Here is a 27080-nt window from a genome sequence, read left to right as displayed (position 1 = left end):
CGCTCCACCCGCACGAAAACCCCCCCCCCCCCCCCCCCAATCCAGGATGCCTGGCTTTGTTGTTGCGCGCAGGTTTCCGAAGCCGCACCCTGGTAAGTCTCCTCCCCTTGCCTCTTGCTCAGCTCCCTCCTCTGCCCCGGTCGGTGTAACCCAGACCCGCCGGCTCCCGGATCAAGTGCGCTGCGGGAGGGGGGAGGGACCTGGGCGGCTGCTCGCGACAGCACACAAAAGGCGGCTCTCGGCAGCGCTGGCGAGAGACAGCGCCAGTAAACAAACGGTTGGTCTCGATTTACAGCCTCTTTGGTCCCCAACAGAGTAGGGAGCAGCCGCTCTTCTGGCCCAGGAAGGCAAAAAAGGAATGATGCAGTGCAGGGACAGGAGCCGAGACCATTTCTGCGTCCCCTGACCCTGGCAGGACGGCTCTAGCGGGTGATCTGGTAAACAGACCATCAGGATCCGACAGACCTCTCGTGGGCTAAGATCCAGTGTGGGGTGTCCAAATCCCAAGAGCTCCGGGCTTGGGCCTGCAGGTAGGATGCCTGCCAATGGATTTTGGGAGCATCTGAAGTCCCAGGGTGAGAGCCTGGGTCTGAGGATGCTCCTGGGTTGTAGATATGTGGTGTTTAGAAGGATGGAGTTCTGCTTGCACCAGCAATGGCTTTTAGATTGATTGAGTTCTGCTCAATAGATACGATTTGGAACCGATTTTGCTAATTTGACCTGGAACACAAAATATATTATTAAAAAAAATAAAAAATCCAACCTCCAGAGGTGTCAGGACCCTGTTCCTGCCTTATTTGTTGCTTTGCATTTTTTACCCGAGGATGGTTGTGGTTTCTCCTGTGCACCTGACTGGAACACAATGGCTCTACCGGCTGATTCAAGATGGGGATAGCAGCTAGCTAGCCCTCATGCTGTGTAATCCATTCCAACCGAGCAAATAGTGCCTTGACATGAATTTTACTAGTGGTATGTTATTCTCAACCTGGTTTATTCTATTTTTTATTTTGCACAGTCCCTCTTCAACCAATTGTTATTTTAAATTTGTTTTGCAGGCTTTTACAAGGGCTTATGATGTGCCCTTATTTAACAAACAAAAACAGTCACTGTGGTACTGCATCACCAATACATGATTGGGGATATCATTTTTTGACTGTTTTTCCATGGGCTTTCACTTACATACATGCACTCCATGAAAAGAGACATTATTTTTTATATTAGCATCTTGTTTTAAGCTCAATCCAAAGTTATAAATGATTAACTACTACTTTGCTATGCAGATTCCAGCATCAAATCATCAAGTGCACACTTTTTTCTTTTTTTTTTTAAAAAAGATCCCATAAATAAAGGAGGAACAAAAATTAGTGGCTGTTCCTCCTGCCCTCACTCAACTGTACTCCAGTCCTCCTTTCTCTCTCTACCTCCGTTAAAGGTGAAAATACTAAATGCAGACCAATAAGGAATCTTTCTTTAACTAAATTTGTGTGGTGGCATTTGCCATATAATGATTCATAGGCAGTATGGTTATGAGCATAGTGAGGATCTAGTCACAGCTGTGGTTCTCTGGATAACTGGATTTAGTGAAAGGGAAAATGAAACCATCCCCATGAAACCCAAGCAGAGGTGCAAGTGCTCCAGTAGCCACCCACACTTCTGTTTGGAGGGGGATGCTCTGCATAGTGACAAGTTAAATTTCTCTTAACCTGTCCTTCACATCAAATATCCACCTCAAAGAGAACCATGCATGAAGTCTGCACATCTGGTTTCCTACATGCTGGCTTGCCCTGGTTTTTCTGCTTATTTAGTGGCAAACAGTTGTGGAGATGGGGACAGTATTTACCCTTGGAAATTTCTCTAGCCATCTTTCCTATTTTTATTTGAAATACAGTATTTTTGTTTATTTTTACACAGTGCCTGGAGTATAGAAGTATAGACTATAATAATGACTTTTATTAAAAGATGTGTGGGGAAGAAGATTACTACTAAATCCAGACGGTCCCTTTTGTTTCCTTATGGAGTTCTGACACCTTCCTTAAGGAAAGCTCCCTCAAAACCTTTATGGCCCCAAATTTTAATCAATACCTTTAATAATTCTCTCTTTACTCGGAGAATAAAAACGGCACTTAAAAGACTATAAATAGTAATCATCTTCACATAGCTGAAATGAAGTCATCCCTGGGGTAAAGCATGGCACTATAATGGTGTATGAAACATGTAAAAACACTTCCAGCTTTTACAGACAAAGTTGAGCTAAGCATGGCAGCCAGAAGGTATCTGAGTGTCTTCTGATGAGCTATCATCCTTTTAAATGTTACTTTGTCCCTTTAGTTTGTTTAGTTCTTCAGAAAAAGCAATTGTCCCATTACCGATGGTTAACGTTATCATATTTTCAGAATAAAACTGGGAAGGTTGGGGGTAAGTTTGAAGTAGCAAAATACTCCCAACAATTGTATGCTCTAGCAGGGTTGCTCTTTAGGGGTGGCTGTGATGCCCCCTGATGGCTGCAGGGTACCCTCCCTTTGCTTCCACCTGCCACACCTTGATATTCTTAATAGACATAAAAAGGGGGGCTGTCATGGGTCTTAGAGTGAGCCTTGATCTATCTTCCTGCCAATGGATTCCTCTCTCAGACCTGCTGATCCCAAGCAATCCTTCCCATTAGGTGGGTGAGCCTTTGTGGCCCTCACATGCACCAGGGCACCTGTTGCTTATGGGCTATTCACAGTCTCTGGCCACTCCTACAGCTGTGCCTACACCTGACAGATTTTGCCAGTCTCCTTTCATGTTTCACTGAGCCTCTATGCCCTAGTCAGTCTCTGCCTCTCTCTGGCTATAGGCCTTTGGCCATCAGCTCTGCACCTCTTGCACTGTATTGCTGCTCACGCTCTGCCCTCAGCAGACTCAAGCTTTAGCGGCCTCAGGCACAGTGGGACTTATATCCCTGCTAGTCCCAACCCAGACTGCCAATTAAAACTCAAGCAAAAAAACTCCAAAAACCAAAAAAACCCAAAACAATAATATAGGCACTCTAGCTCTAACACAAACTATAAGCTTGCTTTGCTGCCTCCTAAACTCTTTCTTTCCAGGGGTCAGTCCTCTGTCAAGCCTCAGAACCTTACTCACGGTACTCAAGCTTGGCAGAGCCCCAGTCAGTCATCCAGCACCTGTCCATTCCGGAGCTAGATTGACCAACCTGGATCAGGATGTGGGTTTATATACCTCCCAGGCCCTGCCCCTTTCCAGTCAGACGACTTCTTGGGTTGGCTGCAGGTGTTTCCCATTTTAGCTTATTAGCTTAACTCCAGGATAGTTTACTGCTGCTGGTAACTGATGTAATAGCAGCTTATCTCCCACGCAGGGCTCTAACCTACTGTACTGCTGCAGAGCAGCTAGCTCTGCAATAGGTACTCATAGCAGATAAATCCCCAGGCACCTGCTCTCTGGCAGCTCATAATGAGCAGCCTTCCCCTCCTGAGGCTCTCCCTACTGCTCTTTCCATCTTAAAGTAACAGGAGCCCTAGGCTCCCTCTTATATATACTGTACCTTAGTAAAAAAATACTTCTCAGTATCACTGCTGTCCACTTCTGACTAAGCAGTAATGTTCATCTTTATCAGTGTGCATTTTTTTCTGGTAATATAAGCCAAGATCCTCAAAAATACTATGTGCTTGATTCTTATTTAAATCTCATCAATTTCTAATAATCTAGGTCAGATGTGGGCAAAATATGGCCTGCGGGCTGAATTCAGGCCACCAAGGGATTTTATCTGGCCCATGGCAGGTCCCTCAGCCCCACCCAACCCAGGTGGCATGGGCTGTGGCGCATGCAGCCGGTCCCACTACCCACAGGTTTGCAGCAGGGCTGTAGCAGCACAGCAGCCAGACTCACTTCCCAGCAGCCCCAGTGGCAGCGGCTCTTTCTGCCTGCTGCTGCTGCTGGACCTAGCCCTGCTGCCCTATACTCACTGAACTTTTCTCTTCACTTCAGCCAATTTTCGGTATACTTAAATACTCAATTCCACTGAACTACTTGATCCCAAAATGCAAATTTTCCTTGGCCTAGCAATAAGTCTTTATCAAACATTATGTAGTTATAACAACGTTTTGACTGATTAACACATATATGGTATCCTGAAAGATGTCCCTGTGATAACAGGACAGCATGTGAAAAATAAGGTATGAACTGATAAAATATGAACAACCCTTTTAGTTAAATATCTGTATAGAATCTTATTCTATTCAAATGAAAAACAATAAGTATAGCATGTTTGCCCAGCATATTTGAGGCAGATAAATGAAGTACCTTAGATTTCTGTTGGTAGACAAGGTTCTTTGGGTAAATGTGATATCTTTTATTAGACCAACTCAGTGGTTGGAAAAATTGTTCTTTGCAAGCTTTCCGGCACAAACACCCTTCTGATTTCTGTTAAAATATTGACTAGGTATATCATTCATTAGCTTAGTTTTAGAGCTATTAGGAGGAGCAGGGCCAGACCCTGCTTACTTGAAAGACCCATGAGATCATGGGCTCAGATGGTATAGTTGCTTTATTCTAGGCCTTTGATTATGTATTTCTTCAGTTCATAAGATAAGATGATTTGGTGTGGCATCTATTGTTGAACAATGGTAAACTACTAGATTTGCACAGCACATAATATCATGTGTTTTATCTAATATCTTACACATCTAATCCTTTAGTCCACACTACAGTAAACCTAATTGTACAAGCTGTAGGAAGGCAGGCTTGATTTCAGTGGCTCAATTCAGCATCACCACCACTTGGGGGTGCAAACTGTACACACAAACCTTGGGGGAAAAGCTTCCCAGGTGTTGCCATATAGTGAATATTGAGGTGGACAAAGGACTATATCTGGTACCTGGGATTTCTTTCTCAAATCATGTAGGAGGTAGAGCAGGGCAGCACCTTGATGACCAATTCATTCTGAAAGGCATAAGCTTTCACAGGCTATTGCCTAGTTCATCACATACAATGAACACTATGGAAGACCATTTCTAGTATCTAACCAAGTAGGTTGTAGCTTATGAAAGCATATGCCTTTCTGAATAAGTTAGTTTTAAGGTGCTATCCTGCTTTGCTTCAAATGAATACAGCTGACTACCTCTCTTCTCAAATCATGTGACTGAGACTAGTTGATTGAGGCCCAGTTCTGTTCAGAGGAAGCAATTTTACAGTAGTAGGAAAGGCCAAAAGGAATAGCAGTGTGGACATACAACCAAAGCTTGAGGGACGGCTAGATCACAGGTAGGCAGCCTTTCCTGGGTGCAGGCTAGAATGGCCCACCCCAGATCAAAGGCAGGTGGGTGGCAACTTGGATCCAGCCACTGACACTTGTCTTTCAGCCAAAACCCCCTACCACCTGCCAAAGCCTCATATCTGTGGGTCAGATCCAATGGTTCTGTGGGACAGATCCAGCCCACAGACTGTAGGCTACCAACCCCTGAGTTAAATGGTTATTCCCTGTGAGGTGGGAAAAGGAGGAGCCTGAGCAAGGCTTGGCAGAGGACTGCTTGAAAAAAGCCAACTAGAGGGCCAAACCAGAGAGAAACTGCATAGCAATGGGGCTGGGAAACAGAGGAACAGAGCAGTCTTGGGTTTAGGACTGGATGCTGCCCCAACATTTAGAATCCACAATTGTGGCTTGTAACCTGAGTGCCAAACGAAGCACCCAGGCTAGTGATCAGCAGAGATCCTGGTTTGCTCTGTTTAAAAATCACAAATTCTCTGATAAAAATTGCAAATTTTCTGATTAAAACCCCCCAAATCTGTGTTTTTTCACCTCCATGCACCTCATCTTGGAGGCCATGGTGGCACAATGCTCCCTCCTGCACCAGGTCCTGCTGACTGGGCCGCAGAGGTGGCTGCTGCCCGGAGCTGGTCTGGCCTGGCTGCAGCCCCACACCCCACTATAGGCATAGAAATCTTGGGAGGCACATGTCCCCCCAACCCACTCACGCATTACCTGTACCCCACCCCGCCAACCTATCACATCGCATGTGCCCCTCCTCTGCCCCTACAAACTTATCTGCAAAGAGCTGCTCTCTGCCACTGCCTGGCTGCCACGTGCAGGTGGGTGTGCGCAAGCATTCTCGTGGTACCCTTGTGCCCCGCTCCCCCCAGCCCCAAGCAGCCCCTTGTAGGCTGGCACTCTGCCAGCCTGCAAGGGGAAACCCACAGTTTCTAAGGGTTTTTGCCTTTAAAGGAATCTGTGTTTTTCTCCTTTAAAAGAGAAAATCCGCATTTTTCCACAGCAAACAGAAAACCTGGATTCCTGGTGATCAGTAATCTCTGCCCTACAGGCCAAAAGAACTCCTTGCTGGAGAAGGCACAAAGAAGTTGAGCTAGACAATGAAAGCAGAAATCATTTCACTTTGACTTGGCTTTATTTGGACTCTTGGGGGTTTCCCCCCATAAACTGGAAAACCAAAGCACCATAATCTACGTAGCCATTTAAAAGGAACTTAGGCACCGGAGAGCTAGGACATGCTTATAAGTTTATCCTCACAGGAAGGCACAGTTTTTGTACTCTCATTTCTCTAGGCATCTACTAGGGGAGAACAGATTTTAAATCTTAGGCAGTTTTGCTGACAGAATTTCTCAGGGGCTTGCACTGAGTCAATGCACCCATCAAGCAACACTCCATCTTTTACCCATAATGTCTATTTCTCCAGCTGTGCTGACTGGCTCAAGGCTCACAATGGAGATGGAGCAGTGAACACACTACCCTCTGAAAACATTTTTCAACACGAGGAGACCTTTCACATTGGATTAGGTTCCTGAAAGCCCATAGGCAGTACACCTGTGTATTGCTTCTCACTCTGGGATCTATACTATTTATATTTCTGAAATACTATACTAACTAGGAATCACTATACCATGTTTTATTTCATGAAATCCTTTCTTGTTCATGGAGAAATATAAAAAAGGGAAATCATAAGCTAATAAATAGAATGTTGACCTATATGAAATCCAAAGGTGAATATAAGAACAATTATTTATTAGTGATTTATGTATTAATCTATTTTAATAATACTTCTGTTTTGAGAACAGTAAGACAATTATAGCTTTATATAAGTTTTTTTGTCCTTTTTATTTCACTTGCATCGTAGACTGAGTGATAGTAAGTGGAATGTCTGTTAAGATGAAGTAGCTTAATAAATATAAGATGAAACCAAGGAAGAGTAAGTGTTCCTGTTGTTAAAATATTTACCACGTAAATCCTGATTATATGCTACAGGGATAGAAAGTACAAACAGCCAATGTATATAATCAAATTTTGTAGACCACTTAGGATGGCATGGTGTCAGGACTAATCACAGTGCAAACACAGACAAGAAAATGAGGGCCAAAAATAAGGCCAGTATAAAAGCAATTGTGTAATCCTCAAAAAAGCATAGTAGTGAAACTTCTTCAATTATGATTCCCATACTTGAGGAATACCCGGTATTTTTTTCCTGTGTATGCCCATACCATTTATCTGCCATCCACACAGTCAGCCTGCACAGGCTCCCCCCTTGTTAAATAAAGCAGCAAGAAGAAACCCAAAAGAAAAAATGTGCTAAACCCAAAAACTCACAAATACTAGTGGCTTAATCTACATTAAAATACCTTCATGGCCACTTACGGTCATTTGCTGAAATTCTTCCTCCCTTTCTACTGGTAATGGAAGATGACACTAGGGACAGAATCCTATTTCACTTTCTGTGCCCAAATGGCACTTACCTAGGCACATAATTGCCCTTGTTGGCACTTGTGTATAGTTAGGGATCCTATTCCATAGGCAGCGCAGACATGCAAATGTCTACGTGGCTATCAGGCATGGGCAGCAGGCTGCACTCTAACTAGGTAGGTCTGCAGCTCATGTATATCTGAGCATAACGTATGGATATCTGAGCATAACTACTGACATGTATATCTAATATGACATGTATATCTGAGCATAACTGAGATTATAGCTGGTCAAAATCCATGCCTACTGAGTGTTAGACAGGCAAAAACTCATACCTATGACAGGTTAGATTCTGGAGACAGCTGGCTCTCCTGTGTGATTTTTAGCCCAGTAGTGGTTAGTGCTGAAAAGAAATATACATAAAGCCTACCCTGTGGCCTCCTGGTTAGAAGTCAAAAACATGCATGTTCAAATTCCATCTGGGTGAGAGGAGGCTTAGAACCTACATCTTCTGCATCCTGAATGAGGGTCCTAACCACTAGACCACTGAGCTAAAATATGGGAGGGATCCCTTCCCACAAGTCATGGGTTTTTGCCCAGCTACAATTTCAGGACCTAATCTTAACCAGGTACTTATATATAGGGTGTGTCTACACGAGACTTTTACTGCAGAGCACACTAATCAACTCCACAGTAAACATCTCACATCTACACATTCAGCCCTATTAGGGGAATTAACTCCGCAAGAGGGTAGTGCATATATTTACAAGTCCTACCCTACTGCCAAATTTTTTACTCTGCAGCAGTGCGCGTGTAGACACTGACGCAGCTGGCTAGGGAACGAGGGTGCTTCAGTGTAGGGGCTGCCTCCCGACTACCCCTGCACTGAAGCACCCTTGTGCCTCAGCCAGCCCCTCTGCAGCATGTTGAGTCACGTCAGAGCACCCTCAGGCTGGCAGGCTGACCCCCGTGGTTCCTTGCAAGCCAGGGCTGCTCCAATCCGACTTATCATGCTACAGTCCCAGGTGCATGTGTAGATGCAGTGCCCAGGAGCAATAAACTCTAGCATAATAAGTGCCAGAGTTTATTGCTTCACCTTAATAGCACACGTAGATGCACACACAGAGTAGTATACCTGCTTGGCCATATCAGTCTACTGTGCATTTTAATAGTAGTGTGGACGCTTGTGTGTGCAGACTGCATAGGAAAGTAGGATCTCAAACTGTTTATAAGAGACAAAAAATGGCATCTACAGAGCTGACTATCTTATGTGCTATTTTGGCACATAAACTGAAATAGGATTCTGCCCTAGACCTTCCACACATCATAGTTCATCACAACTAGAGTTGTACTCTGTAACTGTACAGAGCTCAATCATTATCCAGTATTAGGGGAAAGGAAAATAACATTAGTTTAAGCGTTTTGGGTAATGTGTAAACAAATAAGAAGTTTTCTAAGAATTACTCACAAAATAATATTTATAAGATTCAATTTATGTCCCAAAGTAATTTTATATGTTTGATTTAAAATTCTGTTGAACATTTAATATTGCTAGCATTCTTTGAAGCGTTTTACACAAAAAGTATTGACTTCTTAATAATAACATTCAGTTTTGTGCTATGATTTTTTTAATTCAAATCCATTTTCTTTGTAAGAATAAATCAAATTAAAACTAACTTTGAAATTCTGATACAATGAAGCTTACACTTAGCATCATGCATTATAATCATTTAGATTAAATGAAAGGTAATATTAAGTAGTGTAGGTTTGCTATTAAAAGTTTTAAGGAAAGTCAAACCACTGAAATGCTGAAAGTTACTTTCTAACCTATATTGTTAAAGTGTTCAGCTTCTGAGAACATTCGTTTCTTCTGCAGGTGCAGAGTATATTTTCCTGATATCAGTCTATTCAGTTAGCCAAGTTAAATGACATTCACTGAGAGCTGAAAGAGTTGAATTTTGTTTCTGTCTCTGAATATGAGCTATATTAGTTCAAAATCTCGACTGACAAGAGAGTACTTATTAAGCGCAGATAATTCTTTCTTTCTTTGATAAATCAGTTAATTCTGCAGCAACCATGCTTTGTTTGTTTCCGAATGTGTCCAGCACTAAAGCTGATATTATTTAACTGAAAAAATACTGGTTCACATATTTTTGTCCATCTGTAAATATACCAAGTTAAAATAGTTATTTAGTAGGAAGGAATGGAACCAGTTACCATTTCCCAACATAATAAAAACATGAAAATTAAAACTGAATAAATAACTGTTTAAATATATAATTGTTTAAATAAATATAATCAGATATAGGGTCTGCTCCTGGTTAGGGAAAAATCCTATATTTTAAGGCTATGGGTAGGTCCACATTGCAGTCTACAGGATAGTATAGAGAGATCCCAAGCTAGTTAAGATTAGCTTGGGTATCCCTACGTAACATTTGCTATACATCAGAGCATATCAGTGAGAATCAACCCTTGTTTAGAAAAATAACTAACATGGGAAGGAAGAATCAGCCATTTAAATTAAAATTTCCTACTTGCTTGCTGATTTTAAATTATGATTTAAAGTCATTGTAATCAATTTGCTATTTTTCAATGAGGACAACAAGGTTGATCATGAGGACAAAAACAGAACAGATAATGGAATGACTGTATGAAAATGGAAATTACCACAACAGCTGTGAAAGCAAAACTTAAAGAAATTCATTCAGTCAAGGCAAGGGAACCAAGTAATCTCCATCCCAGAATTCTGAGTGGAATTCTGAGTTCTAGAAGTGGAAGGCAGAGGAGAGAGGAAGAGCCTAGCGCCCAATCAGTGGTGGACAGCAGTGGCTGGACAGGGACTGCAAATTAACTCCTTGCTGGCCACACACTGCCTGTGGACCACCAGTTGGAGAGCCCTGAACTACATGGTCACAAAATGATTGGCCTGCCAACATAATGCAACCATGAAAAAGGCAAATGTGATCTAGGATGTTTTTAGGTATTTCCAGTAGAAATAAGGAAATCTGGTAAGACAGAAGTTATAATTTTGAAACCCTCCCTAACAGGAGAATGGCAGAGAGCTGGATATTGGAGATGGTCCCTCAGTTAGTGATCAGCTAGTTAATTAAAGAGACTAAGGAACTGCAGGGACTTGTCTACCTCTCCATAAATAAAGTTTATTGTTTAATTCTTCTCATGCATGTATACCCGTATTTACTAAACCTGGTGATCACTACATGGTGTCAGGAGTATAAGAAAGAACTAAGGACCATAGGCAAGTAGGGCTGGAAGGGACCTCACAAGGTCATGTAGTCCATCCCCCTGCTCAAGGCAGGATCATCCCTGACTAAATCATCCTAGCTAAATGTCGGTCTAACCTGCTCTTGAAAACTTCCAAGGATAGATATTCCACAGCTTCTCTAGGTAGCCTGTTCCAGTGCTTCACCACCCTTAATAGTTAGAAAGTTCCTCCTAGTTTCCAACCCAAATTTCCCCTGCTGAAGATTGAAGCCACAGCTCCTAGTCCTGTCTTCTGTGGCTACAGAGAGTCCATCTCAATCCTCTCTGCAATTGCCTGCAGGTATTTGAAGATTGTAATAAAATCCCCATCTCAGTCTTCTCTTTTCCAGGCTAAACATGAAATAATTTGATTTTCAAACTGAAAAAGAAGTTGGACACTGAGAACAAGCAGAGCCACGCAGCCACGTAGAAGGATAAGGACCACTGTAAGTGGTCTTCCAGCACAGTTATAGTCTAAGTAAAAGGACAGTTAGTGATGCCAGGCAATGAAGCAGAGAATTAAAGGGCATTCAAATAAAGGTTTGAGTGGTGCCTCTCAGTCACAGGGACAGAGACAAAAATGACAAAGTCAAATCCTCAGTCTTTTTGCATCCTGTAAGGGAGCCCTGGCTCTGCTCTTTCATCTTCAAAGAAGGCTGTTAGTTAAGTGTAATACTGTCCAACTTGAGGAGACTGCATGCTGAAAAACAATCACTCTTGAAAGACGCACATCTTTTCTGTGCAGACTAACAACAGGAGAAAGTATAGATCCGTATGTTACTGGACTAAAGGGACAAGTAATAACCATGCTTTTGAAAACTTGACAGAATTTCTGATTATTTGTGGTATTGCAAACACTGCATTACAAGAAAGTCTATCTCATGAGTGAGACTCATCCCTAGAAAGACTATCCTAATGTACAGGGCAGCAGAAGGCAGCAGAAACTGTGAAGGTCCACTGCACAGCTGAATGCACCAAAAGGGGTTGTCCATTCAGTAGATATGAAAGAACATGGCCAGAAAAAAGCCACTGCATAGGGCAGAATTTTCTGTTGGGAAGAAGCCACCTCACAGGGTGGAATTTTCCATTGATAAGGAAAGCTCTTTTTAACTTTAACAACAGGGATTATTTTTCCAGGTGCTATAGATACCAAACAAAAACCTCAAGTGTATGCAGTTGAGCAAAAACTGGAAAAGGAGTTTGTTTGTTTTTTATAGATATGGTTGAATCAAGCAAAATCAATGAAAGAGACTGACTGTTGCTAGTGAAAATCCAAGGAACACTGGTTTCTTTTAAATTGGACACCGAAACTCAGGTTAATATTTTACCAAAGCATGACTAGAAAATTAAAACTGATACCAAAAGCGAGTCCAACAAACATCAAAACACCTGGTTACCAAGGAACAAATGTACCAGTGCAAGGGAGATGTACTGCTAGCATCCAATGTAAAAATAGAGCATACAAACTCCCATTCATTGTAGTACTTAGGGAGTTTACACCAATTCTGAGTCTTGAAGCTTGTGTGAGAAACTGAATCTAGTTAAGTATGCGTTTGTAGTACAAAAAGACACAACAGGCATTTATACACGTACCTTTGTCTGCTCTGACGGGCTGGATTTCCAGCCCATCGGAGCAAACTTGATTAATCAAGTCTACAGAGCATGTGAGCTGATGTACCCAGCGCTGCATTGCATGCATTTGTATAAATGGTGAAATGCACGTCACTGCACAGAAATGGCAGGGGTGCACTTTTGAACTAAAACATCTTCGATGTGCTTTAGTTCAAAAGCACGCCACCACCATTTTCTCAGCACTGATGTGCATTTCACAACGCAGCACTGTGACGCATGCATGTGTACAAATGCCCAACATAAATGCCCCCTGGTAATCCTCTTGGTCGTTATAGCCCAAATGTGGACAGTCTTCTTAGGAAGAAACGAACTGTTTCACAAAGCAAGCAGCAACCATGTCCTTATGGGAAGAAATATGCTGATGAGCACAAATGTAAATACTGTCATGCAAAAAGAGGAAAACGACCTTAGCAGTCTATAGCTAGTGAATTCTGTGCTATATGCAGTAGCATAGCTGCCAAAAGTGGAAAATCAGCCAGATCCAGTGCTAGAACTCAAGTCTATCAAGCATTGGAAGAAAACCTGCCCACCAAAAACAAATCAGAAACTGGATCTGATACTTTGTTAGTCTGAGAAGAAAGTGAAACCTCCTGAAAGACTCACAGAGACATGTTAAAAGAGCAGCAGGAAGGGGAAACAGGAAAATGAGTGTAAAGGCAGGGTTTGATTTACGGGGGGACTGTGCCTCCCCAAAAGAGACAAAAAAACCCCAACAGCCAGGCAGAAACTGCTGTTTAGCACGGGAGAAAAGCGGCCATTCCCCCTCATTGCTGCCGGGAACTTTTTGCTGCAGCCACCTGGAGCCTGCACCCAGGCTGCCCTGTGGCTTCTTTCTGCCGTTGCCACCACCACCTCCAACCCCACTAAGAGTCAAAGTGTAATTTGAACCCTGGGTAAAGACATACTCTGGAATAAAATGCCAGTAACATTGCCTTTGTAGATAGGTACTAATTGATTCTTATGTTAGTTGATTTTTGTAGTTATCGTTGAGAAGGAAGAGGTAGTGATGAAAATTCTAATTTAGAGATGCTCCCTAACAGGAGACTGACTGATGGAGTTAGGAATGGGAAGATTGTCCTTCAGTGAGCAGCTTGTTACTTAGTCAGAAAAACTAAAGGACTGCAGAGACTTGTCTATTGTTCCACATGTATTGTTTAGTTCTTCTCTTTCATGTATGCCTGTGTTTACTGAACACTGTGATCACTACAGGATCTGGTGACACATTTAAAAGTATGAACCGAAATTGGAACGGGTGAAAAGAAGTTCTAGGATAATCAGGGGAATGGAAGGACTATCAAGTGAAAGGTGACTAGAAGTTTTTGCTTGTTTAGTGTAGCAAAAACACAGACAGAGAAGATATGATGAAATCTAGAAATATATCAAGACACCAAACACTGAAGAGGGAGAAGAGCTACTAAAAGGATGAGAAGACTGACAAAAACATTTCAGTATACAATCCCTCTGAAAAAAACTGAAGCTGCAAACTAAAAATAAGCTTCCTAACCATTAAGTAGTGAGGTCTGAGAATAGCCTTCCCATAAGAGTTGGGAGGCAAAGATCGAGCTTGTTAAGTTTATGAAAGACATTGTACTATGTGGTATCTGTGACAGTAGGAGGCTAGACTCCCAGAAGGACTGTAACAGGGTAGCCTGTCCCATTAAGAAGGAGCAGTCAGCCCTGTTGAGAAAATCCAGATGCCCCACAGCTGGGCTGACAGCTTCAGAAGATTTCAAAAGAGTAAGAAGAAGAGAGGAGGACGTACCGGAAGCTCTAAGTAGAGCAGTGTGTTGCAAGGAAGGGCCAAGCTGCAGTGCTAGGACTACAGCAAAAGGGCTGGTCCTCCCAATTTGTTTTTGTTTAATCGGTTTATTTTAAAGACTGAGATTTGCTTGGGAGGACTGGCTGAGGAGCAACTCAGGGAGTGACCCCAACTGGAGAAGCTAGGAAGCTAGACAACTGACTTAGTAGGTCACTCGGTTCTTTTTCAATGCTTTTCTGTGCCTTTGGAAAGCCACAATTTTAAACAAGATAAAGTTACGAATTAAATATTAATAGTATTTATATTTAAAACTTCTAATGAAAATAGTTTTTGTTTGGATATAAACTTTTCTCCATGATGTTTACAAGTCAACAAATGCTTTAGTCCAGTGAAGACAGCTTTAAACTAGGCTTCCTGGGGGGTGGAGACCAAAGCCCTGAAGTAAGTGGGGAAGCGGGAGACCTGGAGGAAAACAAGTAGGATGCAACAGGGGAGGTGCTCTCACACTTCCTGACAAATCAGAGCAATCTACTAGTTACCTCAGGTGCCTGTATATGAATGCATGGAGCCTGGGAAACAAGGAGGAAGAATTGGAAGACCTTGCACAGTCATGGCATCCAAGGTATCCATTTTTAAGTACTTGGAGAAGAAGGTGATCAGGAACAGTCAGCATGGATTCACCAAAGGCAAGTCATGCCTGACCAACCTGATTGCCTTCTAGGACAAGGTGACTGGCCCTGTGGATGCAAGGAGACCAGTGGATATAGCATACCTTGATTAAGGAAGTACAGGCTGGATGAATGGACTGTAAGGTGGATAGAAAACTAGCTGAAGCATTGGGCTGAGAGAGTAGTAATCAATGGCTCGGTGTCTATTTGGCAGCTGGTATCAAGTGGAGTGCCCCAGGTGTCGGTCGGTCCTGAGGTTGGTTTTGTTCAGTGTCTTCATCAGCAACCTGGAAGATTGCATAGACTGCACCCTCAGCAGGCTTCAGATGACACCAAGCTCGGGGCAGTAGTATATACACTGGAGGGTACTATAGACCAGTCAGGGATAGGGACAGGATTCAGAATGACCTAGACAAATTGGAGAATTGGGCTAAAAGATATCTCATGAGGTTCATCAAGGACAAGTGCAGAGTCCTGCACTTAGGACAGAACAATCCGATGTGCTGGTACAGGCTGGGGGCTGACTGGCTGGGCAGCAGCTCTGCAGAAAAGGACTTGGGGGTTACAGTGGACAATAACCTGATTATAAACCAGCAGTGTACCCTTGTTGCAAAGAAGGCTAATGGCTTCCTGGGCTGCACTGGTAGGTGTGTTGCCAGCAGGTCAAGGTAAGTGATTAAGGGCAGTGATCAATGGATTCCTTGAGGATCTGCTCCATGGTTTTTCCAGGGACTAAAGTGAGGCCGACTGGTCTGTAGTTCCCTGGATCCTCCTTTTTCCCTTTCTTAAATAAGGGCACTATGTTTGCCCTTTTCCAATCATTCAGGACCTCTCTTGATTGCCATAAGTTTTCAAAGATGATGGCCAGTGGCTCTGCAATCTCATCAGCCAACTCCCTCAGCACCTTTGGGTGCATCCCATCCAGCCCCACTGACTTGTATATGTGCAGCTTTTCTAAGTAGTCCTTAACCTGTACTTTCGCCACTGTTGGCTGCTCACCTTCTCCCCAAACTGTGCTGTCCAGTGCAGCAGTCTGGGGACTGATCTTGCCTGTGAAGACTGAGGTGAAGGCGGCAATGAGCACTTCATCCTTTTCTGCATCCTGTCACAGAGTTGCCTCCTGTATTCAGTAAGGGACCCACACACTTTCCTTGATCCTCCTCTTGCTACTGATATACTTGTAGAAACCCATTTTTTTCCCCTTTCACATCCCTTGCTAGTGGCAACTCCAATTGCGCTTTGGCCTTCCTGACTTCATCCCTGCATGCCTGAGCAATGCTTTTATACTCCTCCATATTTATTTGTCCAAGTTTTCACTTCTTATAAGCTTCCTTTTTGTGATTTAGTTTACTGAAGAGTTCCCTGCTAAGCCAACCTGGTCTTCTGCCATATTTGCCAGCCTGCCTGCACATCAGGATGGTTTGTTCCTGCACTCTCAGTAAGGCTTCTTTCAAGTCCTGGACTCCTCTCTCCCTCAGTCTGGCTTTCTGGGGGATCTGCCCATGAGTTCCTTGAGTGAGTCGAAGTCTGCTTTCCTGAAGTCCAGGGTTCTTACTCTGCTGCTCTCCATCCTTCCTTTCCTCAGGATCCTGAGCTCAATCATTGCATGGTCACCGCTGCCCAAGTTGCCATCCACTACTACATTCCCCACCAATTCCTCCCTGCTTGTGAGCAGCAGGTCAAGAAGAACAGGGCTCCTAGTTGGCTGCTCCAGCGCTTGTACCAGAAGTTGTCCCTAACACTCTCCAAAAATTTCCTGGATTGCCTGCACACTGCTGTATTGCCCTGCCAGCGAATGTCAGGGTGACTGAAGAACATGAGAAACAGGGTGTCAGGGTGATTGACATGCCCCATGAGAACCAGGGCTTGTGATCAGGAAACTTACACTAGCTGTTTGAAGAAAGCCTCATCCACCACTTCCTCCTGGTCTGCTGGTCTATAGCAGACACCCACCACAACATCACCCTTGTTGCTGTCCCCTCTAACCTTAACCCAGAGACTTTCAACAGGCATATCTCCAGTTTCATACTGGAGCTCTGAGCAATCATATGGCTCATTTACATAAAATGCAGCTCCTCTTCCTCTTCTCCCCTTCCTGTCCTCCCTGAACAGTTCGTACCCATCCATGACAGTACTCCAGTCATGTGAGCTATCCCACCAAGTCTCTGTTATTCCAGTCACATTCCTTGACTGTGCAAGGATTTACAATTATTCCTGCAAGTTTCCCAGGCACTGTGCATTCATGTACATGCACCTGAGGTAACTAGTAGATTGCCCTTATTTCTCAGAACATGTGAGTGTACCTCCCTTGTTGCCCCTTCTTTGTTGCTCTTCCTCCAGGTCTCCCACTTCCCCACTTACATCAGGGTTTTGGTTCACAGGCAAGCTCTCCAGCCAGGGGAAACTAAAGCACTAACCTGCAATGCAAGGATAAGAAGGGCTCTCATCTGCTGCAGCAAAGCTCTGGGAGCCTTGCGGCAAGGGCGTAGCAGCTTGCCTTTTGTTGCTCTGGGCTGACCCAGAGCAGTGCAGAGTGAAGTGGAGGTATTTCACAGTGGCGGCAAGGCTCCCGAGTCTTGCTACTGCAGCATGTCAGCCTGACTTGCCTGGCACTGCTTAGTCAGCTGGGCAATGTGGACAGCAACAGGAAGTTGGAGGGGCTGGCAGCACCACCATTTTCTGCACACTGACATGCATTTCGCGACTTATACAACTGCACACAGCACAGAGCAGTTCACGTGTGGAGCAGACTCGGTTAATCAAGTCTGCTCCGAAGCAGCAGATCTCCAGCGCGTCATGGGGAAAAAAAGTATGTGTATAAATGCCATTAATTGCTGCTCTAAAAGGTGTAGTTCAAAATCTCAAAATGTAATAAGATGCTAAATGGCTTTTGAATCTCTGAAATGTCCCAAATGTACAAGGGATCATAAATAATAAATACAGTTTAATGTAGACTTAAGAGAATTTGAAAAATGATACAATAAGGACCTGGAATATTTATACTGATATTGTTCTTCAAGGGACAGGTTTTATGATTTCTAATCCCTGGTTTACTCGTTTTGGAAGTAAGCATCTATTTTTTTCTCTGAAGTTGTTTCAATCCAATTTACAAAGCATAAAGAAGTTGCAGGATTGCACCTTGTAATTAATATTTAACCATCTGTAATACAGTACTGTGTTATAAGTTATTGATGGTACTTACAGCACTTCCTATTATTAAAGTTGCCAGACACTTCCCCTTATAAGAAACCCCCAGATTCTTATAACTATGCCAAATTTAAGTGCTTGGGCTAAAGTTTTCCATGACTCAAGTTAAATTATCTGGAAAATTCCAGCCAAAAGGCTCATCATTTCTGAAATAATGATTATGATGATAACATTATTTCAAACATTTCTGATGAGAGATATATATATAATTTTTTTTTTTTTTTTATTATTTTTTTACAAGGCTCTGGTTGTTCCATGCTTTGGTTGTAGGAGGGTGCCTCATGCCATCCTCATGAAAATCTGATCCCGTTTGGTCAAGTTATGATTTTTTTAAATGTTACAGGAACATAAGGGCAGAAGACAGCCCATGTCTTGAAGTCCAGACCTGTACTATCTTCGCAGGCATCCAAATTTTATAATGCTACTTATAAAGGGATCACACTTCATATTAAATATTAAGCATTGATTTTCTTCACTCCCACAGCTCCTAGTGGAAGCCTGTTACAGAAACTCTCTACTCTAAATTTATTTCTGGCTATTTGTTCTTGAGCCAACATTGTTCTTAGCTTAAACAGTCATTTTCCTTCACTGATATATTTCTAGCCAGCAATCATTCCCTCTCAACTTTTGTCTTGTTAGACTAAACAAGCCCACTTCTTTTAGCCTCCCCTTACGTGGTCAGTGCCCTGATTATCTTCGCTGTCCTTGTCTGCACCTGTTCCAGTTTAATTTTACTCCCTTAAATATGGGTGCAAAATCCTTGTGCCAGTAAACGAGGCAAGTGCAGCACTAAGAGAAGGTGATGCTACTTGTTTGTTCGGTAGCCCAATGGTTAGAGCAGTTGCTGATGTGGGAGTCCTCAGTTCAATTCCTCTCTCTGCCTGACGAGTTATAACCAGGGATCCTGGTTTTCACTGTTTAAAAATCCCAAGTTTTCTAATGAAAACCCACAAAATCCACGTTTTTCCACAATTAAAATGAAATGCCACTATGGGTATATAGGTATCAGTTGAAAACAATGTTTTATTAATATATTTACAATTTTAAAGCAAGTTAGAAGGCTACCAGTGCCTCCATCATAATAAATTCTAAATAAACACCAAAATGTACAGTTATTTTCGTTTTTTTATCATAGAAAATCAGAGTTTCCCACCTGGGCCCATTTCCGCCCCCCCCCCCCCCCCCCCCAACTGCTTTGTGACATTGAGCAGCCCGGATATGCCAGTGCCCTGCCCCTGCCAATGCTGTTACCCCTCACTCCTAAACCACAGCCCCCCGAGCCCTGCTTGTGCCCCTCACTCCCGACCCATAGTACTCTGACCCTGCCAGTGCCCCTCTCATAGGCCACAGCCCCCCCAGCCCTGCCAGAGGGGTCCCCAGCTGCCAAAGCTACAGGACCAGGGCCCTCTCTCCCCTGCCCCCCACCCCAGCAGCACCTGAGCCTTGGCTGCTGCTGCTGTGGCTCCTTTGTTCATCACAGCCTACTTCTTCCACAAGACCTCTGCTTTATTCAGTGTAGAAGATAGATGGTGCTGACTTAACAAGTTACTATACAATACTTTGTTTTATCCATGTTGTTCAATGTGTGATTCCAGGCTTCTTTAATGAACATTCTCCAAACCTTGCTCTGAACTAGGAATGATTAACTTCCTCACATGCTTTTCTATGCTACTGCAGAGATTTGCTTATCACTCCAATATCTAAGTGCTTCACAAATATTAATGAATTTATTTATTTTCAGAGCATCCCTGTAAGATTAGTTAGTATTAATCACCATGACGCTGATGGCAAACTAGGGGACAGAGAGATTAAGGACAAAAGTATCCACTAATTTAGGGTGTCTGATTTGAGACACCTATGGCCTGAATTCTCTGACTACTTAGCAATTATATGTAGCACTGTATGCTCAAAGCAAACCCCCAATTGAGGTCAGTTGCAGCTGTGAAGGCGCAGGATTTCTGCAACTCAGAAAAAGGGTCGCAACTCAGAGAAAAGGTCTCAAGTTGGCACCCAGAAGACAGAGAAAACACAATTACAGATCACCTATGAAAGGCTTAGTTTAAATACCTTGCCCAGTATTGCACAGGCAGCCTGAGGCAGAGGCAGGGATTCTTTAGTCCCAATCAATCCATCATTCTATATTTATCTGCCCTAACCATAAAACCATCCTTTTTCATCCTATAAAACCCTGCCTCATTCACTACCTACTTTACAACTTCTATATCAAATGATGAATAACCCTCATTCTGCTCAGCATTTTCATCCTGTGCTCTAAATGAGACAATCATCCTGTGGAAAAAATAATACATGAATATATAACTAAAGATTAAGTCATGATTCACAGGCATGTGTAGGGCACTCAATTAAGGTTGCATGAACAACATCAATTCTGGCATCTCCTAAATTTTGAATGCTTGCATCTTCAACTTTAATCTTTAAACAGTTTTTGAGCATAATATATAATCATTGGAAGGTAAGGAGTTTCTTTCTGCTTAAAGATACTGTTTACATGTTACAATAAGGAGTTAGGTAGTCCACCCCTGAAGCATGAGTCTAACGGCAATGAAGGAAAAGGAAACATCTGCAATTAGACTCTGCAGTCATTTTTCATCTGTAAGAGAATTAGTATCCATTGTATGTTGTATTGTTATTATTATCCATAACAATAATATGGCGATAAATGATGTGAAACCTCTGTATTTTTTCCTGCTTTTATTACTGAGTGGTGTTTACCATCTATATGTGATTATTAACACAAAAACCCTATAGGGCAAAGTTAATTTTGCCAGCACATTTCAGTTTTGAAGTGTAATTCTTAGGAAATGTAGGAGTTTTAAAGAATTAGAAATCTTGGAAATGCAGAGTTAATGTTGCATTTCACAATAAGACACCCTTCAGTCTGCCCACAATAGCCTGAGAAAAATCAGAAGATATTACCAGTATCACTTTATCACTGAACACAAGGATCCCAATTGTTAAAAATCATTGCTGCAAAGTGGCAAATAAGCATTATAAGTCTTTTGACTTGAAGAGCTCTGTATTGGTGGTATCATCATTCAGGAATCTTTTATCCCATTTATTCTAATTTTGTAGAAATTTCTACTGTAGCTTTAGATCTAACCTACCAATTTTGAGCTGTTTACAGTCTTTTATGTGAATTTTTAGAAGAGGTAAGCAAAAAAAAAAAATCAGGCTTATAATGGATGCTAACTTGCAATTTAAAGGATAAAATAATCAGTAACTTAAAAGCAGCAAATCTTTATATTGGGACATGATGGCCCAATATTATTGTATAACACACAAGTGTAACTAAGCATCCCTCTTTATTTTTAAACATGGAAGTGCCTATGGAAAATATAAATCATGACAGAAGTGCAAAAACTCACAGCAAGAACTCTTTGTTGCTTGCCTTGCACTTCCTCTCCAGCAGCTCTTTCCACCCCACCCTTGTGCTCAGCTGTTGCTACTTTTCATCCCAGACAGAAGGCAGGGCAGGTTGGCACCTTAAAGACTAACTGGTGCAGAGTTATGAGTTTTCATAGACGACAACCTACTTTGGCAGATGCTACCTTCTGGGCACATCTACACAAGATGTTTACCGCAGAGTTGTCTTATATTAGCTCTTCAGCAAATGTCTTGCTAATGTAGCAAATGTCTACACGTGCAGACCTATTAGGCAACAGATTACTAATAAACTCCACATCAGGATAGTACTTGTAAATACAAGCATTATCCTGCTGTGGAGTATTTTACTACACAGCAGCGCACATATAGATGCTGACAGGGCTGGCTGGGGCAAAAGGGTGCTTCCATATGAGGGCTGCCTACCGGCTAGCTCTGCACTGGAGTACCCTCATGCCCCAGCCAGCCCCAGTCTGGCAGGCTGACAACCCAGGCCACCTACCAGCTGGGGCTGCTCTGACCTGGCTCAACATGCTGTGGTCCTGGGCACACACACAAACAATGCATCCAGGAGCAATAAACTCTGGTGCAATATGCCGGAGTTTACTGCTGCGTATTTACTGCATGTGTAGACATTCCCTCTGCCTGATTTCTAACACAGCTAACCACCTCCCTTCATTCCGGTTATTCTTAATTCCATATTAAAAAAACAGATTGTCCTTATTTCAGTACTTTGAAGTCAGACAATGAGTTCCGATTTAAAATTCCACCTCATTTTCAGTAAATGCTTCTCTGTCATGAAAAAGAAAACTTCCTAAGATAGTAATAAAAACTACATAGTGTAGCAGAAAGCCCCCTTTTCCTCTTGCCTGCATTTGCTCTCCCCTCTTTGGATATGTTTCTCTTTTTCTACCTTTCTTCCTTCCTCTTTCTTTCACTTTAAGATAAGGAATTGTGTTTTAAAATTTGTATGTGTGCATTTTGTGTCTCCCCTTGTAGTTTGGTATTTTTATCTATTTGTGCTCTGTATCAGGCTGGCCCCTGAAAGAGGGAGTGAATCAGTGATTGAATGTGTAACAAGGTAGCACACAGCAATTAACACCTGGGAAACTGCAGATCAACCAAGGGAAGAACTCAATAGAAGACAATGTAACAACAGGGAAATCTCTAAACCTCACTGGTCAAAGGCTAGAAGCCCTGGCCTGAGTTAATCAACGCCAGAGACCAACTTTTGGGCTGAATATCTCCAGATCAACCGCTCCCAGAGCCCTATTCTAAATTCATCAACGGACTCCCAAACCTGCACGTACATGCGGACGACCCCTGGGGCTGACAGATGACATCCAGTAGCCACCGAGGGGGGGGAAGTCCCACGAGGGTCAATGACCCCTGGATTGGGCAAACCTGAAAACTGGGGAGTCACCAAAGTCTGCCAGGGACAGATAAAAGGCAGTGAAAAGTGACCCTCAGTGGCGCCCTCTTGATCTCCAACTCGACCAGACCTGTCCAGCCAGAAGGACCAGCCGGCGACCCCCTTCTGGAAGATAACACCACATTGAAAGAAGCCTCAACGACAGACTCCAGCGCTTGTAGGATAGGTATACCTGACTCTGTAGCCTGCTACTGTGTGTGTGTATGTGTGTGCATGTGTGCATGTGGGGACCAGCCCCAAGGTTTATGATTACAGTGTTTCAATCTGCCTAATAAACTAGAATTTTAAGGATCCTGAGTTGGACATTTGTAGCCAACAATAGAAACAGTTTAATTCTTAATTCCTTAGGTTATTTTGCCATTTTTTTTTTACAGGGATGGGATCATCTAAGGCTGTACACAAAAGACAATATGGACTGATTCTTCTTTCAGTTCCAGCAAAGTAAATCTGAAGCAACTCTACTGAAGTCAAAAGGTCTGATTCCACCAGAGGGTACAAGTAGTAACTACATAAATCTCAGGGTATTACTTGTATCCTATTAAGAGAATAGGATTCAGTGTCACTGGAGTTAGTCCAAATGTGAATCACATATTTACTAATGTTGTATCTATGGATATGTATAATATTTACTTATACCAGTATTATTATTATTGTTATTATGATTATTTCTACTACTACATTTGATATCCTTTAATAGAATGCATTTACTAGAAGAAAACAAATTATAATTTAAAATATTAAATCAAAATATGGATTTTTCCTTGTTCTCAAAGGATATGTAGGGTTATATCCAAAAAGAAAGGACTTAGGCTTCTAAAGGGAATTTCAAGTGGAATTTAAGTACCTAGATCCAAGTGATCAATCTACAAACACTCTTACTGCTCAGAGGCCTAGGTTTTCACCAGTCAAGTTAAGTGAGTGTCTAAACTTCTGCTGTAGAAGTGCTGTCATCTGGTCTGAACTGAGCACCTTGGTACATATCTCCCTTAGGGCCCTGAAAACATCAGGAGTGCTCTGAGCACACCTGCCATGCTCTGAGTACAATGAGTCCAGCAAAAAAGCCAGCAACCATGGTCCCTTCCATTTTAAGACATGGCCAGCAACAGTGCCTACCACACGTGCTCAGGGAGTGGAAGACCTAGGTCCTCTTCAGCCTCAGGGGTTTCAAGCCCACATCTCCCACTTCCAAGGTGGGTATCTTACCTTCCAAGCTATCTGCAAGGTTGAGGGTGATCTCCACCCCTCCCACTGAAGCTAGGCCACTGTAGAAATGAATGCAAGATTCATAGGCCAGAGGAAGAGACTAGGATTATGACTCTTGAGGCCCAATGATGGCAGGTGGAGATGGGAGGATAAAAGGTGGGGGCCTGGATTCCAGAGCCTGCTCCTATTACTCTTTATGTATTTCAGTCAATGACTTTCTAATGAAAAATACATAAGCCTTGGAGCTCGTTCCAGAGCGCAAGACTCCTCCCTCCTAGGAGAGTGTCCGAATTACTGTGCTACATTCATGCTCTCTTTCTGGTCCCACATATTGCATTCTTTTCTCCACAGTGGTCCAGCTTCAGCAGAAGGGATGAAAAGTGCCCCTCCTCTCCTATCTGATCTACACTGTCATGGGGAAGACACTGTTCTGGGTGATGGATGGCATGGGGATGAACCCAATTAGACAGAGGAGGTCCTAGAACCTAGTACAAGTCCACTAACAACTTGGCACTTATATAAAAGATGGTCACCACCATTTTCTCCTCCTTGTCCAGCCATATTCTAAAAGACAAAAAGAGGCAGCCCTTGTGCCCAAATGGACAGCTTAGACACCTAAATCCAGGAAGCAGTTTCAGTATCAATCCCTATCTCATACAGGTATATGTCAGAGCTGTAGGCAGGTACCTAAATCTTTTTTTAGGTACCTGCCTACAGGTACCTAAAAAGGCAGAATTTAAGATGTTTTTAAGAATTTAAGATACCCTCTCTTCAACGTTTTCTATGGCTGGGCTAGGTGTCTCCTTCTATAAATCGAATTCCTAGGTGCCTAACTCCCCACATTGCTTGAGTATGGAATATTAGTGCCCAATTCAGGATTGTAAATTCTCTTCCTGAAGGCAAGGCTGAGCATTGCCATATATAAGCCCTTTTGTGGATCTGCCCTGTAATTGTTTTTGCTTTAAAAAACATAAAAATAGCCACAAACCCATAACTGAAGCCCAGAGCTTTGCACTTAGGTAGGAACAAAAAGGTTAAATGAAATCTTACACTGCCTAGGAACTGGAGATGAAATAAGGTGGGATAAAGCATGGTTGAGCTCTAGGGTGGGAAGGAAAGAATTGCTGGGAAGGAAGTGCAGGGCAAGCAACAAAGAGGTCAGAGAAGTTGGAAGAACATCTGGAAAGTAAAGCCTTGAACCAAACAGTCTCACAGGAAAGGAAATTTTGAATGTAGCTGCAAGTTGTAAAAAAACAATGCAACACAACCAAAGGAAATTAAATAGATGTTTTACAACCAGCTTTTCTATCTGTTGAAGTATTTAGAGCTAATGTAATACCAATAATCTATTTATTTCAAAGATCACTGGATTAAGTACTTAGGGACAGATTTCAAAGGTATTTAGGAACTTAAAATATATGGGCGGGCAGATCCTATTCCACTGATTAGTACCTAAGGCCCCTGGGCAGACATTGCATTTATGGCAGATGGCCCCCCAACTTCAAATGAACTCTCTTAAGCAACACTAACTCTCATCCTCACCAAGGCACCAGGCCTGTCTTGCCTGCTGTGCCCCCACATCAATTCAGACCATCAACAATGAACTGAATAACAAGGAGTACAACATCTAAGGTTCATTTACCTGCAACTCTATCAAGGTCATGCATGCCATTACCTGCTTACAGTGTCCGTCTACCACCTATGTCAGACAGATAGGGCAAGCTCTACATGCAAGAATGAATGAACAACAATCTGACATCAGCTGCAGAAAGACACAAAGGCCGCCCACTCTCTTGAACCAGACTGGGGGGTCTGCAAGTACAGGATGTGGGGAGCCAATCAGGTATTCCCACTGAGCAAGTTTAAAGCTCCATGACTACATTCATCCTACTTCCCACTCAGCAAGTTCAAACCTGCATGCCTGGCATCCCCACATCCAGGTGTGCAAGTATCAGGCAAGAGGGAGCCACTCAGCAAGTTCAAAGGCACATGCCTGACTCCCCCAGCCTGGCTCTTGCACAGATTACAGCTTGCCACTGTCGGTGGAGCCTGGGTTCAGTATGCTAGGCTTCACTTGAACTGGCAAATTGAAAGGACATGATTGGGATCTAATCTCTGATTCTCAAGGTCATGCATCCTGACACGATTGTTTGGATCAGATCCCATTGCCTCTTTGAATTAAAATCTGCCAGGGATCTACGTGTGATCTCACTCCAACCTGCACAAGTCCCTGAAGAATAGGGACTGAATTATAGGGTTAATGCAAGAAGTAGAAAGAACTTCCTCTTCCTGCATGTAATTTTGCGACAGCCTTAAGGTTCCAGAAGTAAGTGTGTTAACATTTTTTCAAGGACTTGAGAAGGGTGGGAATAAGATCACATTTAGGCATTTAAATCGACTTAGACACCTAATAAAAAAAAAAATATCTGGCCCTTAGACAGATATAGGAAAGTGTCTTTGACTTTTGAAAGGTGCAGACAGAAATTGTGTTTGTTGCACAATAAGCACCACAGCTGCAGAGTGCTTTTCAAGTGGCAAATTAACCCCCAAAGAGGTATCAGATACAGGTGCTATACTTTGGAATGCCTCAAGGAACTTGTATTCCCTAGGGTTAATTTGTTGCGCAATCAGGGATGGTCTGATGCAGCCCAGGCCCGTCCCTGGGGCTGTCAGAAGGAAGGGAGGGGAAGTGAGCTGCTGCCTGGGGTTTGCCCAGCCTGGGCTGGAAGTGGGGACAGGGTAGGTGGATCAGAGGCCCCCACCTCACAGCCCTGACAGTGCCCCACACTCCAGCTCAGGCCAGCTTGCTCCCTCTCCCCGCTGCCGCCT

General features: G+C 42.9%; 1 long non-coding RNA gene across 4 annotated transcripts in view; it reads left to right on the top strand.

Moving 5' to 3' along the window:
* Positions 1–27080, top strand: part of LOC112551952 — a 44698-nt gene that overhangs the window by 1305 nt on the left and 16313 nt on the right. For 3 of the 4 annotated variants that reach the window (XR_003096297.1, XR_003096298.1, XR_003096296.1), the window contains exon 2: positions 23423–23522. The exons of the other annotated variant lie outside the window; for it this stretch is intronic. This is a non-coding gene — a long non-coding RNA (uncharacterized LOC112551952). The remainder of the gene's footprint in view (positions 1–23422; positions 23523–27080) is intronic. 4 annotated transcript variants of the gene reach the window in all.

This window comes from Alligator sinensis, unplaced genomic scaffold (assembly GCF_000455745.1).
Source record: "Alligator sinensis unplaced genomic scaffold, ASM45574v1 scaffold482_2, whole genome shotgun sequence".
Lineage (NCBI taxonomy): Eukaryota > Metazoa > Chordata > Crocodylia > Alligatoridae > Alligator > Alligator sinensis.
Note: the sequence above shows the minus strand (reverse complement) of the source record. Positions and strands in the feature narration are given on the sequence as shown.